The sequence below is a fragment of the Anser brachyrhynchus genome (genome assembly GCF_964034855.1).
Source record: "Anser brachyrhynchus genome assembly, chromosome: 10".
In the NCBI taxonomy this organism is placed as follows: Eukaryota; Metazoa; Chordata; class Aves; order Anseriformes; family Anatidae; genus Anser; species Anser brachyrhynchus.
In genome coordinates, this window is record NC_137705.1 from 4,656,215 (window position 1) to 4,673,482 (window position 17,268).

Consider the following 17,268-nt stretch of genomic DNA (forward strand, 5'->3'; position numbering starts at 1 on the left):
ATCGGTGGGAACTTGAAATTTCCGAGTTACAAGTTCACACGCCAACTGCGAAGGAGAAGAGCCGAGGTGCGAGGTTGTGCAGAACCCTAAATTTCTCCCTTCCGGCTGAGCTCTAATCTGCACTCCCACTGGTGTCGTGTGTGCAGACAGCCTGAGCAGGCACCGGGGCCGGCGGCTCGCTTCCAGCGTGTGGGCAGCCGGAGAGAGAGAGGCACAGGCAAATGGCAGGGAAAAAAGGAGACGGGGATGCAAACTGCGACGAGTGAAAGAATTTCAGAACCCTACCTTGGCGGGGCTGCATGGGGGACGGGGTTTGCTTTGCCTTCGGAAAACAGGTTGCGCAATGAAAAGGGAGCACGGGCAAAACACCGCTCAGCCGAGCAGGTGATCGCTTGTAAATCTTAAAGGCTTCTTCCTAGCATCGGCGGGGCTCGAATCCATCTCCCGTGGTCTCCTCCGTAACGCGGGGTGGCCGGGGCTGTTCGGCAGCGGCAGCTCTGCTCTGGCTGGACTCGGCGGTGGGTAGGAAACCCTGCAGGCGTCGCGCGGGCGCTCGCGCCGCCGCTGGTCCGCACGGCTGCTGGGAGGTCGGGGCACGCAGGTGGGATGCTGGGGTGCGTCCGTGCGGTCAGTGGGTCCTGGTGGCAGCAGCCCCGAGATCCCCTGCTGCTGCCCCTGCTCCCCTCTCACTTCTATAAGTTCTGCACATCTTAATCTGACACGCTTAAAATATTTTAGGATGGAACTTCTTATTTTTTTTTTCCAAGTCTTCAGTGGTTGCATGTTTGACATGGTTTTGTTATCCTAGATGTTGTGTTGTGATCTGGTGCCGAGAGCATTAATTCCTTTATCAGCTCTATTTCCTTTACAGTTGTTCATTTAATTGAGCTCCTCTGTGTATTTTACAAAACAAGATGCATTCATTACAACTCGCAGACCTCAGATAGGGTTGTAACGTGTTTCAGAAAAATAGCACTTCTGCAGATAGTTGTAGAAGTTGGGTGTTTGGTTTATTTTTCAGATGATGGCAGGAAGCAGTAGCAGAATTCTTGCATGCATAATCAGGAGGAACTTTCCAGAAGCTCTTTATTCTAGCTATTTTCTTTTAAAGCTGTGTTTACTCTAAGAATTCGTCTGAGGCAGTTGAAATATGTGGCTGCAGCATAGCACAAAATACTCTGTATGTTTTGTTCCTCTTCTTGTTCTGCTCTGACTTGTGCAAACAGCTTTAATCCAAAGGAGGAGATCACACAGTCTGTGGCTGCGGCATCGCGCGGTCGAGTTTAGGGTGCGAATTACCCGCGTGCTGCACATCCTGACACTGAGCCCTCTCGCCCTGAGCGGAGTGTAAACACGGCGTATCCTCCTCTTTCACGAGTCCTCGGAGCAGGAAGCCACGGGCGCTCGGGAAGCCAGCACATCTGCGGGACCGCGCACCTGCGCGTGGATGGCGACGTCGGCAGGCTGCGCTGGGAGCGGGTGCTGAGCGCCAGCGCGTCCCCGCGGCCCCCACCGGCCGGGAAGGGACGCGGCTGGGAAGGGCTCCGCTCCCTGCTGCTGGGGACACGGCCCCGCGAGGGCCGTGCCACGAGCCCGGAGCAACCTCTGCCGGGACCCTCGTGGCTGTGAGGGCCCCGCGGCGTGGTCCTGGGCGGCCGGGAGGCCGCGTGCTGGCTGCTGGGAGGCCCCTGTCGTGCTGGCGTCGTGCGTGGGCAAGGTACGGGCACCTATAGGCATGCTCGTGGCCGCGGCAAGCTGCAGGGGCGCATTTGGTGACCGGTCCCTGGTTGCCCCTCTCTTCTGCCGCCTCTCCCCGTCCCGGCCCTCCCTGAGAGCGGCTCAGAGCTGGGGCAACGCTCTTCGGCCACGGGTGGAGGCAAAAGAGGGATTACGAGCTTGGCTTCCTGCATCCTGACTCGAAAGTAGGCATATGTGCTTTTTTTGGTGAGTAGAAACAAAATCAGTTTCGACAGAGCTTTTTTAGGGAGTTTTCTCAGGCACAGGATGAAATCTTGAGGTGGAAAAAAAATTCACGCTTTTTTCTCTCTGTTGGGCCAGTGTGATGAGGACCAACTGTATTTTTGGGTGCTTGGGATCCGTGTGTGTCACCGTCGAGCATGTGGCTGTGGAGGAACGCGTGCGCGATGTACATGTCTCCTGCACGGAGATCTGGTGGGATGGGATCCTCGCTCTGGACCCAGGCCGGAGCTGTTCCTGGGAAAGAAGCAACGAGGCAAAACTGGGCAGGAAAAGCAATTCTGTCCCACTTGTTCCCTTCTGGCTGAGCCTTTCCCTTCTGCCTCGTGTCCTAGCCGTAACCTGACAGCCCCAAAACCTTGGCTGAGTGCATTTTTCTGACTGTGTTGTGGGCCTGATCCTCGAGAGGGGTTAGGTGCTCTCAGTTGTGGGTGCTCAGAGTTCTCGCAAGTCACCCTGCTCAGATGCTGCTGGTTACGTTTTTTTTTTTTAATGGAAAAAAAAGCATTTTTCCATTTGCTTCTCTATAAACTGAAACCACTAAAGAGCTTTTGCTTAGTTCCCCCCCCCCAACACACACTGATGGGTGCAGGGGAGGGACTGCAGGTCTTAGAAGGCTGTAAGGCTGTAAGTGTGTGAAAACAAGGAGCCCTAATGAAAAGAGTTTTGCAACTTAATTGTAGTGGGTGTGCCCTTGTTTGCAAAAAGAAACGAAAGTGCTGGAGGCCGAAGTGTTTTCTTTAGCCTCAGCCTGGTGGCAGAGCGGAGTGAACTTCCCCAGCCAGTTTTGCCAAGGTGCCTGAGACCTGCAGGTCCCCGCAGTGCTGCAGTGCTGGGACCCTTCCCGTGGACTTCGGGCCGCCTCTCCCTGCGGCGCCCTCCAGAAATACCACGTTTTTCACAGCAGACCTTTCGGACCTTTCTATCCTCTGTACCGGGGGCTCCCGAGTGCCCTCCTGGAAAGGTGCCTTGTTCGCATCCCATTCCCTCCGCCCGATGCGCTGCGTTTGGGGAAGCCAGCTCGTCTGCTCCAAAGGGTTTGAGATCCGTGAGCTGCCCTCCGGACGGAGATGCGCACCTCCACGCAGCCAGCCTGAAGCCCGCTGAGGGCTTGTCCCTCCTGGCACGCTGTCTTCAACCCCGTAGGAGCAGTCCCCGACCCCCTGCAACTGCTGCCTTCTGCTGCAGGCTCCTCAGCTACCCAGTGCCCCATAGAAACGCGAGCCGTTTTAAATAGATGCTGCTTGCAGCATCTTGGACTTGCTCCGTGAGTATGAGAAATGTTAACATAAATTCTTTAAATAACATCTAGTAGTGTTGAATGCACAGAACTATAAAACATTTTTATATTCTGAGGCTCATTTGCATCTTCACATTAAAAACTGTGGTTTTCTTTTCAGGGAATGCTTGCAAGATCTGATTTGTTTTGAAATCAAAGCTAAATTTGTGTTCCTGCATTCCTCTTTGCCCTTCATTTGACAAATTTTTCTTGTTCTATAAATACAGAATTGTAAACAAGGGCTAATCCTTAGCAACAACCTGGAAAGTTACCGTTCCTCTCCAGCTCCTATTATAATTAATGCAGACGCTCTGAATATGATGTGATTTACACGTAGTATTCCTCAGGCCAGGAGGTACTAATACCTTGTTAGAGAACTGAGCAAAGAGCGCTCTTCTGCGTTCGCCATATAACATAATTGCCCTGCATTTTCTTTCCTAAGAAGATGGTTAAAGATGCTTTTTACTTCACATTTGGAAAATGGAAGGCTTCTGCTTTTGCATTTGGCTGAAATTGTCTTAAATGTGTTTTCCCTCCTGCAGCAGTCAACATTGTCAAAACATTGTGCAAAGTACATTTTAATAATACGGGTTAAGACCATCATTATATTAGTTTAATTCGCAGTCTAGGTAAATTCTTTAGATGCTTCCACTTTGTCATAAAAGTTTTTCACAGTAAACATCATCTGTTTTTTCCCTGTGTAGAAAAGAAAGAGGTAATAGAGTCGGTGAATGAATAAATCCCTTGTGTTAAATTGTTTGAGTACAGCTTGAACAAGACTTTCTCTCGTGGTCCGTCCTTTTCTTTTATTTAATTTTCATTTAATTTTGTTTTGTTCTGTTTATATTTATTCAGGGAGTGTTTTTTCAGTGTTAATCTATGTAAGCCACATGCAGTTGAATGCTGCAACTCCCAAAAGGCTGTGATTAAAACATTATGGATGTGGCAAACCACAAATAGAAAAGTAAGTTTACGTTTAGCTTTTCTTCATAAAATAGATTTTATTCAAGTTTTGTAATACCTTGGTAGCGTGGTCAGCATTGCCATAAAAATTCTGTGTTATATGAAATGATACAATCTGTGAAGCATTTCCCATTATGTAGACACCATGTCTTTAAATTATAGCAATTTCTTAAGATTTTAAAGCAAAATGAGCTCTTAGAAGTGTGATTAATAGCAGGGAATGAGGCTAACACTGGGTCATCAGTGGCACTCCATTACAAAAAAGGTTGGACTAATAAAAGCATCCATCTATTTGACCAATAAAGCATTTGAATGATATGCTTATAGTTTTTATCATCCCGTAGTTACTTTGTACTGAGCAAACTGTGATTTTACGTGCTGGAAAAGGAGCGTGGAGCAGGCAGCGCAGCCGAGGTGAGAGCAGCAGTCTCGCGCAGGGAAAATAGCATGACTTTCATGCGAAGCTTGATGTTTTCAGAAGCCTTCAGGTTGCGGGGTCGAAATTTCTGAAGCCGCTGTGAAACATCTGAATCCCCCGCGACCCGTGCCTGCCTGCCCACAGCCGTTCGGTGAGGCTGGCCCTCGCCGTCCTGCAGGGCGGGGAGAAAGGACGGTATTGTGTGTAATCATTAATTCAGAGTTAAGTCCCCGGCAGCCCCAGACATCAGAAATATTCTGCTGAAGCACAGGAAATGGGGCAGCACTTCTGTTTTCCTGGTGCGCGGCCGCCAACTCCGTGCTCGAGTCCCACCTTTCATCCTGCCCGCTATTATGCTGTCAGCCTGATGTACGAAAAAATAGGAGGTTGCCTCAACAATGCTGCTTTCGGGTTTCATTTAAATACCTGCCTTATTAGTGGGTTGTACTCATTTCATGCTTTTGAGTGAGCTTTTTTTTTTTTTTTAACAACAAAAGGCTAAATGTTTTCTGAAAAAAAAGGGAAGCTGAGTGTCTTGGCCAGCCGCAGATGCCGAGGATTGTGCTGTGAAGAAAAGTACCAAATAGTCTAAAACTTGTGAAAAAATGATGAGGGAGGAGGCTCCTAGCCACCGTGCTGTTTGCACATGAAATGATGAGGGAGAGGAGATTAGTGCCCGGGCCAGCTGTGACCTTGGCTGCTTCCTCGACTGAGAACCGGGGTGAATTTCCTCGCTGCTCGGTGGCAGCGCTGGCGCTCCTCGGGAGGCACCGGGGACGCCGGGTGGGATCTGGGGCCCCCGGGGGAAAAAAGGACCTGTGGCATAGACCTCAACAGCATCCTCTACCCCCATCCAACCAGTGGGACGTCTTAAAGGGCTTATTTTTACGTACGGGAGGGATGAAGAGGCTTCTGGAGGTCACAGCAGGGATTGTGTCAGGGCAGGAATGTAACCAAGAGCCCTGGATTAACCCCTGCCGCTAGGACCATCCATCTTCTCTCCCGCTGCTTCAGATCTTTCCCGAAATCCATGTTCAAGATAGAGCAGTTCCAGAAACCTCCCCGGAGGAGGGTTGCGATGGGCATCTTCCGAATGGCGTGGGGGTGAGAGACGGGAAGGGAAAGGTGGAAAACCCCGGGGGCTTCAGGCGGTGGGCGCCACCAGGAGGGATGTCACGGGGCGGTGGTGCTGAGAGAGGGACACTGGGGTGACAGCCGAGGGCCACAGCTTTCTGTTGTGGGAAGGAGACTTCAGAGGAGACAGAGGGGCTTTGGAGGGGCTTCTGGCACCGCCCAGGTTACTGAAGAGGAGCAGGGGAGGTCTCCAGAGACTGGAGGATGGAGGCAGGAGGCAGAAGGAAGAGGGCTGAGGACGGGGCAGAGAAGGAGGAACCGTGCGTTGTGCATGGGCGGGTGTGCATGAAGCCATCCGGCCATGCTGGGAGGGATGAGGTTGTGTAGAGAGGCAGCGTTTTGCTTGTTTGTTTTAGGGGAGAAACTGAGCATTTTGCATCCCACCTTTTGCAGTTGCTGATTTTTTTTTTTTTCTTAATGTAAATAGATCTTCCACATCAGTGGTTTGGCCGGTAAATCTTGTTCTGTGAACCACTTTCAAGTGATTTCAGCTCCTTTCTTTACCCTTTATCTAGCAGATGCACGGCTGTGTTTTTTCCTCTGTTGCCTGTTGTCTTGAGGTTGCAAAGAAAGACTGCAAAGGCTTTTTGTTTGTTGTTGTTGAAGGGGGGAAAAAACCCTCAATCCACAGAAGAGTTAACAGGATTTCACTTGATCTGCTCGTTTATGCAATGAGTAATGCGAGGTTGGTAACAGCAAATTGTTGTTTATAAGCAAACATGGCACTGTGTAAACAAGAAGGCCTGGTCCCCAACTGGTTGGATTTCATGGTGGTCAGCAGCTGATATATGTAACGTACAACCTTTCTGCTGCTCGAAATGTCAGAAGAATGACTATTTGTTTGTCTTGAGTTCTTCCCAGCTGTTTACTCTGTAATGCATTTGCCTCAACCTTGATTCCCTAAGAGTGGCCCCTTTCTCCTCCCTGCTCTGTTTACATTAGTCCTGCCCCGAGTGTCACCTATGAAATCTGTTGATTATTCCACCTGGTTAATGTTAAATTGCTCTTGCAAGATGATGTGTTTGTTCATAAACACAAATGCTGGGCCCCTTGTTTACTGTACCCATGGCAGCAATCAGTTATTAAACAAATATTGCTTTGTTTGCGGGTGTGAGCAGCAGTTTATCCTGCAAGGTCTGGAAAAAAACCTTTAAATGCTGGGATTTTGATAAAGGAGAAAAAGGGGAGCTTGTCCCTGGAATGTGGCTGAAACTCACTTTGGTTTGCTTTGCTTATCTTTAACTTGGGTGAAGGGGCTAGAAAGATTAGCAAGTTGTTTGGTTTTTCCAAGAGATTTCCTTAGTGTAATGATATCTATCCAGTTGTTTGCTTTTTTCAGAAGGGAGAGAGCACTCCTGCAAGACGACTAGCACAGCGATAGACGGCTGATGGCTAGAAAATCCTGTACGGAGCAAACAAGGAGTTAGAAGGTCTAGGACAAAGGTATAGGGCTATGAACCAGGTAATCGCCCCAAAAGAACGGCCTTTGAGTTCTGTGCAGCGTTGGGTCGGGGGTGTTTTGGTTTCCCTCCGTGCTCGCGTCTGATTGTAATCGATGAAGTCTGAAAAGGCGAAGCTTTCACTTTTATTTCTGAGATGTGGGCAAAATCTCTGGTGTAAGAGCAGAGCCATCTGAACGAAAATACCCAATTTAAAAATGCTCTCTGCCATTCCTTCTCCTGCAAGTGAGGTTACTGAGCTGCTTTATTCTTTTTACAACTGGAAAGCAGCGTTTACTTCTGCTAAATTCTGTATGCTGGCTATTTGCTCTCCGGTTTCTGAGAGTCCTAATTAGAGAGCACCCTCCTGCTCCTTGCTGTTTTTGGGTTGTTTTGCAAATGAGCAAGAAAACTCAGTCACACCATCTTTGTTTTTCAAAATTATTGTTTGTTGTTGTTTCTGAACGTGGCTTGGATTTCGAATGCCAGGCAGGACCTGTTAGCACTAACAGTAAATTGTTAGGGCGTCTCACACAGAGGGAGTAAACCCTCCTAGAGTGACCTTGAGAAGGAAATGTTAACTCTTTCTGTATAAAGGTAGTGCCTGCGCCTTTACGTGCGAATTATCAATTAAAATATCTTGAATATACGTTTATAAAAAGCTTCTGAAGGGTGAAATTAAATAGTTGGCCTTTTCGTCCCTTGGAAAGGCGAGAAACAAAATACAGATAGAAACGTGACGTCCTGCTTTCCCTACCTCACCCCAGTGGTCCGGGCCTGTTCTGGCTGCCAGAGCAGCGGGGCTGGAGGGGAGATGGGGGCACCTGAAGCCGTGGCTGTGCCAGTGGGCATTAACCGGCCGGGGGAAAATAGCAAAGTGAGAACTGCGTCGTGCAGAAGTGCTGAGGACTCGCACCTGGCTTCGGGGTGGTTTCTGACTTCTGGAGGCCGGTAGACGGTTTAGAAACGCTTTGTTGGAGATACGCCGGGTGGGGTGGGCTCGTCATTAATGTGCCGCCAGCACTCAGTCTTGCAAGGTTTGGTGTCGTCGTGTTGAAGCAGTGCTGCTGCCATCTTAATGTCCGTGCTGCCACGTGAACGTATTTATTAAATGCAGCTCTGGCCTTTCGGTAAGTTGGATATTCTGGTCGCCTTCTTCTCTGGGAGAGGGACCGCGAGCGTACGTAGCGGGGGCCGAGCGGCGTGCATACAAACAGGGGGGCCCAGGGCCGTGAGAGCGGCTGCGTTTCTGTTCCTCTCCGCCACCAAGCCCGGGGAGCCCCGCAGGTGGGTGCCTCCCGAGGGACATGCGGCGGTGCCGTGCCCCTCTCCGGCGAGGGGCTTTCCTCCAACGCCCACGCTGCTGGCGTCCCAGCCTCACGGCGGCCGTCGCAGAGCAGCGTGGCACAGTGAGGCATGGCTTTGGGGTGGTGGTTTGCCGCTCGCTGTTCCTTTCCTTCCAAATAAATGATGGTCCCAGCGATGGTGAGGGCATTTAGTCAAGCTTGTGGCTGAAAGACAGCTCTCCCTGGGAGAGAGGAAGGAACCTCACTCTGCCGGTGACGGTATGTAAATGCTGCATCCTCTTCACCACTCGCCTGGAAATGGCCCAGCTCGAGAGCCTTGACGCAGCCATGGCGTGAGCTTTGTGGATTTCAATAGCTGTCAAGCTGAGAGGTGTAGATTGATGTAGAGCTAGCTTCACAAAGGGGATTTGTTTATCCAAGGTGAGACTGGGAGTAATTTCCCTGTGGATGTGTTAAAAGAAGGGAGAATGCAAGATGCCCAGGCAGGGAAAGCAGAGTTGTCCGTCTCCGCTGCCTAACACTCGGGTCTTCAGCAAATGTTGGGTTATGTGACCTGGGAGCGAAAGCTAGGCAGTTGTTGTGGGCCGTATTGGGCAGGTAAGGGTAAGATGGTGTTTTATGGCTTCTGTTTCCGGTTCCAACAAGCAAGTTACAGATCACCTACCTGAAGCAAAGAAGTGAGACCTTTTATCTCGCGGTTTGGTATGATTTGGTGCATGAGATTTTCTTGGGGACCAGCTCTAGCTCTCTGAGAAGAACCAGTGGCAACCTTTTAATGTCCATTTCAATTAATTTTCCTTGGATTTTCTTGTTCTCTGTTCCTTCCTGTTTGTGGTCAACAACACCAATAATCTTAGGGTTACCAGCAGCGAGAGCTTCTCTAAGAAGTTGTTTGGCCATGATTTCACAATAAGCCAGCGTGGCACAACTGGGATTAGGCTCCTGCCTGTCCTTCCGTTCTCCTAACCACGGCTGTCTTAAGTTTCAGCTCCTGCAGAGCATCAGTCAGCCTTTCACTGAGCTGCCTCTAAGTGATTTCAGGTTCCTGTGGCCCTGAAGTAACCCAGCCTGCGTGAGTCACACGCAAATGGTGAGCGAGGTAGTGGTTAAAAAAAACAAAAAGTTGTGGCAGCCTGCAGATAGGCAGCAGTAGGCAGAGCTGCTCTTCAGGAGACTGCGGGGTGGAAAGTGGACATAAGCCCCGCTATGGGTTGAGGTAGGTGGAAGTTCAGCTTCTCACCGGTGAGACCGCAGGCAGGAGGTCAGGCAACCTGCGTCCTTCTCCTGTTGGCCAAGGTGACGTGCTGAAGCACTTCTAGAAAGCCCCAGCTGTTCACTCACTGGATTCAGGTACATAAGTCTTCACGTTTCCCCTTCCTCATTCGTTTCTTCCCTCTCTGCTCTCCCCACGGCTCAGCATCACCAAGCAGTGCTTGCCCTGTGCGGGGACGGGGAGCAGCCCCGAGCGAGCCAGGTGCCAGGGCCACGCCGTGGGTCGGCTCGTGGGGATGCTCCGGGATCAGCACGATTTGCCTCCCTTCCCCGGGGAGGCTCGGCACATCGCCTCCACCATGGGCTCAGCCAACCTGAGGCCTGGGACGAGTCCAGCACCGACCCTCGCAGCCCCAGATGAGAGCACGAGGGCTGTGTCAGGAGGCGAACCCGAGGACGTGCTGCGGATAATCCCGTTTCTTCCGGACCCTTTATTTCCTAAGCACTAAATGAAATTTCAGATTTTAGATACATCTAGACATATACAGTGCACGATAAAGTTGATAATACATTAATCATTTTTAACAACAGGTAATATGCATAATTTATGGTGTTACAGTGCTATCTTTTTTGATATTTATGATGGATAATGCTCAGTTTTTGCCCTCATATTACTGCTTTAAATTATACCACAAGAAAATTAATGAGAAACTAGATTTATGGGTTTCATTTGTTTGTCAATTCGGAAATTAATTGGGTGTTAATTTTAGCCGTCCCTCATCAGACCAGGTCTTTAGTATGTGTGCATTACTTTGCATTCATTGAAGCCTACCTCCCATTTACTGTGGGTCACTAGCTTTGCATACATTAAAATAGCCCTCAGGCTCATTCTCTTGATTACTTTTTGAACTGCCATGCATTAGAAAATTTACGCCTTTCTGTTATAATTATGAAAATTCTGTATTGGAAGATGGTGCTTGCATAACAGCAAGTATACAGTCGTGCTCAACCGTGTAAGATCATACAGCAAATCCCAATACATTTTTGTTCTAATCCTAGAAAATAGCACTCTTGACAATCTTTGTTGTGTGAGTTTCGTCCTCTGAAATTTCAAGGATCCGTCTTTATGCACTGAATTACCTCTTTAAGCTGAGGAAATATCAAAGGATTTCACCTCGTCTCTGTCGCCGTCTCTTTGTTTCCTCTTCCCGCACTTCCCGTACGCGTTCCTCCCTTCCCTTGCTCCAGGTTTGCCTCTCCTCTAAGAAACGCGGCTGTCAGACATGACTCAGCATCGCTTTTCAGGACAGCAGTCTGACTCGTTCTGTGCCATACTATTTTGGTTGGTTCTTAAAGATCATCTTTAATTGCTCTTTGCAACCAGTTCTCCCTTCTCGTACTCCTGCACAATTCAGCAACCACCAGTAGTGTGTAGGCGAGTGGCCTTCAAAGGGGTAAGCATGAAGTTTTATCCCAAAAGTACCCTAATGTACTGACAGTTGATCTATTGTTAGTTAGTACATAATTATACCTAAAATACACCCTGTCAGCAGGATAAATGACGGCTACTGAAAACTCTAAAAGCATGATGGGTATGCACCCATCTGCAACGACGAGAGCTGAGGGGTTTGTAAGTTGAGAAAGGCTGGTGAGTTCAGGGTGATCTGATTTACTTAAACCGTGCCATATGTTGGGATGGCTCTTTCTAATAGTCGCGCTAACCGCAGACGCGGGCAGAGAGAAGTCATCTGGTCCACCTGGCTAGTTTGGACTCCCCTCCCCGGCATTATTTCTGTATTTAGCGTGGTGGCAGCCCTCAAGCTGCTCATGTGAAGCTGGCTGATTCACAGTTAATTGTGACATGGTGTAATTTAGTAAATGAGCAGCTGAACATCTGTACGCCTTCCCCCACGGTAGATCAAAGCCTTACCTTACACAAGGCTTTTAATTTCCACTAGCGAATCCTTTTTGTTTTACTGAACTCATGGCTGGCGGGACGGTGCTGCTGGCCGGCCTAGGGACAGGCCGTCAGCCGGACTAAATGGGGGTTTCGGCATCGGCTGGAGGCCGTCGGAGCGTGTTCCTGGAAACACTCAGGACTGGTGGCAGGATGAGGAGCCTGAGGCGCTTTCCCTGGCCAGGCACTTGCACCAGAGGTACCGGGACTAAAAGGGTCCAGCTGTGAGTTCAGCAGCGGTGTCCTGGGAAAGCCCTCGTGGCCCTCGGTGCTGGTGACGGGCAGCGCTGGGAGCGCCCCGCTGCTTTTGCACTGCTTTTGTACCTGTGCTCTTGGTAAGAAGCAGCTTCGCTCGTGCTTTTGTGTTGTCGTGCTGTTCGCACTCTGGAGCGTTAGTTTTCAAGAGGCAAAATCCTGCCTTCGCAGGATTGCATTGCTATGAAGAGCTTCCAAACGTTGTTCTGTTTTTCATAGTCATGCGGAGAAGTGCTCAAAAGTTGGTCTTGAACTTGCTTTGGGGAGCTGCTTGCAACAAATAGGTAAAATATTTACGTATGAATGATGCCTGTGTGGATAGCGTGCCTGCTAGAGAATTTAGGACTAGAACTTGTCATTTGATCACTTACTTAAAGCTGATTTTACCATTACTCTTCCATCCATACAACTAGAAATATATTTTATAAATCTGTGTTTAGTTTAATTTACACATGCTTTCATGGTTGGGCCAAGTTCTTTAAGGGCATTTATTCTGCTTCATATAAATAATTGATCAGCCAAGTTAATTTACTTCTGCCTGACTTGGTCAACCTTAATTAACTGCCCTGGAATAAAGGCTGAACTTTTTGTTAGCTTAAAATCTTCCACAAATGTGACAAAGAAGGGATGTATTATGACAACGTTTTTGCTCTAGCGTTGTTCCCAGGGGACAGAAATGTTGAAAGATCTTTATGTGCATGTATGTATTTGTAAAAACCTCCAGATACTAGTAGCCAAAATAAAATCATCAGCCTTGCTAGTGACTTTCTGAATGTAGCCCAGGTCGAGTCTGGAATCGTATTTAAAGAAGGATTTTAAGGCCCAGAAGACCCCAGGGATAGTTTTTTTAAGGTGATGAGATTCTTAAAGTGTAGACTGGTGCTTATTCAGGAGTCTTAAAAAAAAGTCTTGCCAGATACCTCCATGTATGGGAGGGCGTTCGAACAGATCTGGGTATCTGTCTTGTAGTCTTTCAGACTTGCAGTGGGTCCTTATTCTGACGGGTGCATCAGTGATAAAATCCTCCCTCATGCTGACATTAAACAATGCTGCTTGGTCTTTAGAAACTATACCAGTAGCAGAACTGCAGAAATTGCACACTTCAGTGCCCACCTCCTGCCTGCTAATCTCCATGCTTAACCTTGCTCATCTCAATAGTCCGGTGGAGCTAAGAGATGTGTATCTGCAGCATCTGGACTTAGTGATGTTAAGGACTTTTTAAACAATGGATCGGCACAGAATGTTTTCAAAATGAGGATTCCTTCAGGTTGTATCTTTTTAGTTCAAAACACTGACTCCGGAGTCCTCAGAAAGATCCTTTTCATTCAGCCAGAGTTCACATCCGACCTGTGTTTTTTCAATTTTGACCATGCCCTTAAGAAATCAGCTGTCTCCAAATCATCTGGAAGACAATGAGCTGTTGTCCTCCTATTGACAGTGTGCATCGTTTTGATTCCACTCCATTGAAATTTTACCCCCTTACCTTGAACATAACATGTTAAGCAAAGAGATGAGCCAAACCATATGGTTTTGGCTTTGTAGTTGGCTGTACATCAAAACTAGAAGAGGTTTTGTGCAGGTTAAGTCCAGAATCTTGAAAAATCGATCTCAGTTGTGAGATTTTTAAATGAAGCTGATAGTAAGTCATACATGAACAGCTTGTTTAATACAAGCTCCTGGATTTCAGGATGCAATTTTACAAGGGCAGCTGTGGAAGTTTGTTGTTCATGTTGCAGCTTAGCTTTGGTCCCTTCTTAGGGGAAACGCATCTTGTGTCACCTTTAATAATCTGAAGAGTCATTCTGTATCCACCCCTAACATGAAATAGTGTAGAATTTTTATGAAAAAAAAAAGAAAAAGAAAAGATACTTACAGTGATAAGAACCCATCTATTTTAAGCTGTTAAAATACATTTTCCTTTGCAGAATTGATATGAGAGTCATTCGGCTTGGTAGAATGTGCAAGGCGGACGTGCTCTTCTGCCATTAAATTTCTTGAGTCGGAATGGGGTGTCTGGTATGTCATGGAAGCTTTTGTCGAATACAGTATTCCTATAATAAATCATTATGCACAACAGCTTTTTCGGCACCGTTCTGCTTACCTAGGGTTGTATTCGGACCAGAATCGGTGTTGGTGGTACTAGACACACAGCTTCGGTTCAGTTGCCACAGAACATAATCGTGTTGCATAAAGTCAGCCTTGCTTTGCTTTTTTCTTTCACAGTTTTGAATGACAGACTTCACTAATAGGCTTCTGTAAGGCCTGCTCCTCTGTGCTGAAGAGAGACAATTATCTCAGCCATCCTCAGTGTACTATCACCTCAGCTCATTTAGGTGTGCTCAAAAAGACAAATAATAATCATTCTTGCAGAAAGCTCTCGCAGGTTGATTTTCATGACATGACGCTTAATGATCAAACCAAACTGTGATTATTTATGTCAACTCACATTTGACTACAGTGAAGAAATAAACAGTTTTATCTTCTCTCCCTTGAAAATCCTGTTTCCTATTGGAGGCATTTTAGCAAAGTGGATTTGTTTTGTATTGGTGTCCAGCTGACGTTATATTGAAGTTGACTGCCCATGAATGGGTGTTCTTAAATCAAAATTTGCTCAGAGATGTTTGCTTCTGCTTTTAAAATAATCTTTGAGTGGGCAAAGCCCTGAAAGTCCAAATCATCACAATTTTCGTTTTACTGCCTGATGTTCCTGTTGCACACTCCACCTCTAGCTCCATTTCCCTGCTGGTTGCACTGGTTCGGCTGGGTACACCGCGAGGGCAACTCCGCATGGCTCTGCTGGTAGCTGTTTGGGGTGCTTGGAAATGTAAAAGGGAGCCTGGACATGTCCTCAGGAGCTCGGTGACCTTTTTGTTACCAAATACTGTAAATAATCCATCCTTCTCTCTGTCCTATAGGTTGGAAAAATTGTAGCAATAGCTACTGTTGTTTTTTTCGAGGAGCATTCTGCAGTCCTCGAGGCAATAAATAATTTCTTGACCAGTTTGTTTGTGAACTAGTTTCTGTGTCCTGGAGATATTTCGCTCAGAAGGGCAAGCCAACAAATCGTGATCAGGCAGTGATAGATCTGCTCCTCGGTGGTGTGCATTCTTCTTGCTGCTGTCAAAGACATCTCCGAGCTTTGGTCGCTGCTTTCTCTTAGCCTCCTTAATTTATCCATGTTCTTGCCTCCAGTTGATCTGTTGCATCAGAAGTATTTGAGAATGAAACGTGCTTTTCACTGTTGGGGCACGTCGGTTTTACCATCTCTTTCTGCTGTGGTGTCTGCTGGAGGCACCTGCAGCCATTTTAGGGTGCCCATCCTCAGCCGGGTGGCCTGCCCCAGGGCCTGCTCAGCCATGGGGACGTGCCGCCCACCCTTGGCCGCTGGGCATCACGGCAGTCCAAGAGATCAATCTCGAAGTTTCACCTGCTGCCACAGTCTTGTGTGGTCTCCTTGTCCAGATTTTCTGCTGAGTTACATTAACAAAATGCTCCGTTTCCTCCAGTTGAGGCTTGACCTCAAATTTAGATAGAAGGGAAGGAGTTGCAGCAATTTCTTGAGTCATCTCTGGTGAAAAGAGGTGCAGTCGCTGCCCGGTGTGTAATCCAGCCTTGCGTGCTAGATGCGTGGAGTGAGCGCTTGCACAGACCTCGCTGTGCTTGTAGGGTTTCCTTATAGCGTCAAAAATGAAGAACACACCGTGCTCAGTCTGTGTGAGAGCAGGATCATGCTAAAACCCCAAAGCATTTACTCGTGGCATTGGGAAAGCCGTAGGTTAGTTTAGATCTCTGGAGCTCTTACAAGGGGGCTGACAGAAGCTTTGTAACGAGCCCCCAAGCCCTTTTGTCTCCTTGCATAATTCCAAGATTTCACAAAACAGATTGAAAGGGGTTTCCATAGACCAGCTGAAATTTATTTAAATGTAATCGGAACATTTGAATCTGTCCTAGCACCATCCATGCGCTCGGGCGGCCGGCAGCCTGAATAGATCCCTTCATGACTGGAGCGGGGTCCCGCTAATGAGCGGCTCGCCCGCCCGGGCCGTGAATCAGTGAGGAGCGCTAACGCCGGAGCGTGGTGGTGACAAAGCCCTCATTAGTCAGCTGCTTCTCAGTTATGACAGTTTGATTATCAGCCGTATGGATCATCGTTATGAATGGCTGAAGCTACCAAGTGAAAAAGCGGCCTGGTCTTGGTGCGTGCGGCTGGAGCACGTCGTCATGACGGTGGTCACCTACAGCCGGGGCCTGCGCTGGGAGGACGAGGCCTTGCCTCCAGCCGGTGCCGTGCCACGCTGGGCTCCCCTGGAGCCCTGGGAAAGGCTTCTCCCCTGGTACTTCTCCATTAGAAAGGCGTTCTGTTCCTCTCCCTTTCTGAATGACGTTTTCCCTTATGCGCTGGAAAGGATTTTTGTGCTTCCTTGTGAATCGGGGTAGTGACGGAACTGAAGCAGGTTCCTCCTGGCGCGTGAAGCTGCTGAATTTTGAAGTGCACGGCCCTGCGCAGAGGTGCTTGGCTCCCATGTGGGTGGTGAGCTGGTGCTGAGCGGGCACTGGGCTCTGAGCACACAGCACGGCTCTCCCCGGGCAGGGAACGGAGGGAGGGGTGGGCTGGCAGAAGCAGATCACATTAATTACGTGTAAATCTTGTAACTCAGGGCCTAGCAGGTGGAAATACCTATAAAACAACTCATCAACACATCTCAAAGGTAGTGGTTTGCAGTTGGAAAGTGACGTACGTGCTTTGCTTGGGGTCTTGTGCTGCCAGTTCATTCACAAAACCACACATGAAATCCCAAGAGATCTTAGGGAAGCGATCGGGCAGTCCTCCTCCTCCTCGTTGTGGGGTCTGCGACCCACTGCCATAACTGGTGAGCACAGCATTTTATAGATCCGCAGGCACACGTCCACCAAGAGTTAAGAGCAGCCTGCTGGCCGGCTCTGCAGAGCTGTGACTGCTAAGATGATGTTTAGCCCAATACACAGCTTGCTGCACATAACTCAGGAGCCTTTTCACCATAATACCATAGTGCCTCCAAAGTCAGGCCAAATCCAATAAATTTGCCAAAAACACAAGTTCTGTGAGCCACCGAAGCAGTTTGCTCCAAGCGAGAACCCCTGGTGTCCAGCACATCCCAGGCTCAGCCTAAATTGATTCACGGTAATAAGAGGAATTCAGCAGTATCACAGTGGGGACGGAAACCGAAATGCTGAATGCTCTGCTTCCCCTACCTGTCCCTACGTACTACATATGAAGTTTTCGATGTTGTCCATCACATGTTGCAAAGAATGACTCATCGGTTTCAAAGGAAAGCATCCAGATGTAA

At 48.4% G+C, this 17,268-nt stretch overlaps 1 protein-coding gene across 22 annotated transcripts in view; it reads left to right on the plus strand.

Moving 5' to 3' along the window:
• FOXP1 (forkhead box P1) overlaps positions 1-17,268 on the plus strand; it is a 384,485-nt gene that overhangs the window by 205,454 nt on the left and 161,763 nt on the right. The window contains exon 1 of one of the 22 annotated variants that reach the window (XM_080606024.1): positions 2,616-3,244. The exons of the other annotated variants lie outside the window; for them this stretch is intronic. The gene's annotated coding sequence lies outside the window, so the exon portion shown is untranslated. Of the gene's footprint in view, positions 1-2,615; positions 3,245-17,268 lie in introns of those variants that run through there. 22 annotated transcript variants of the gene reach the window in all.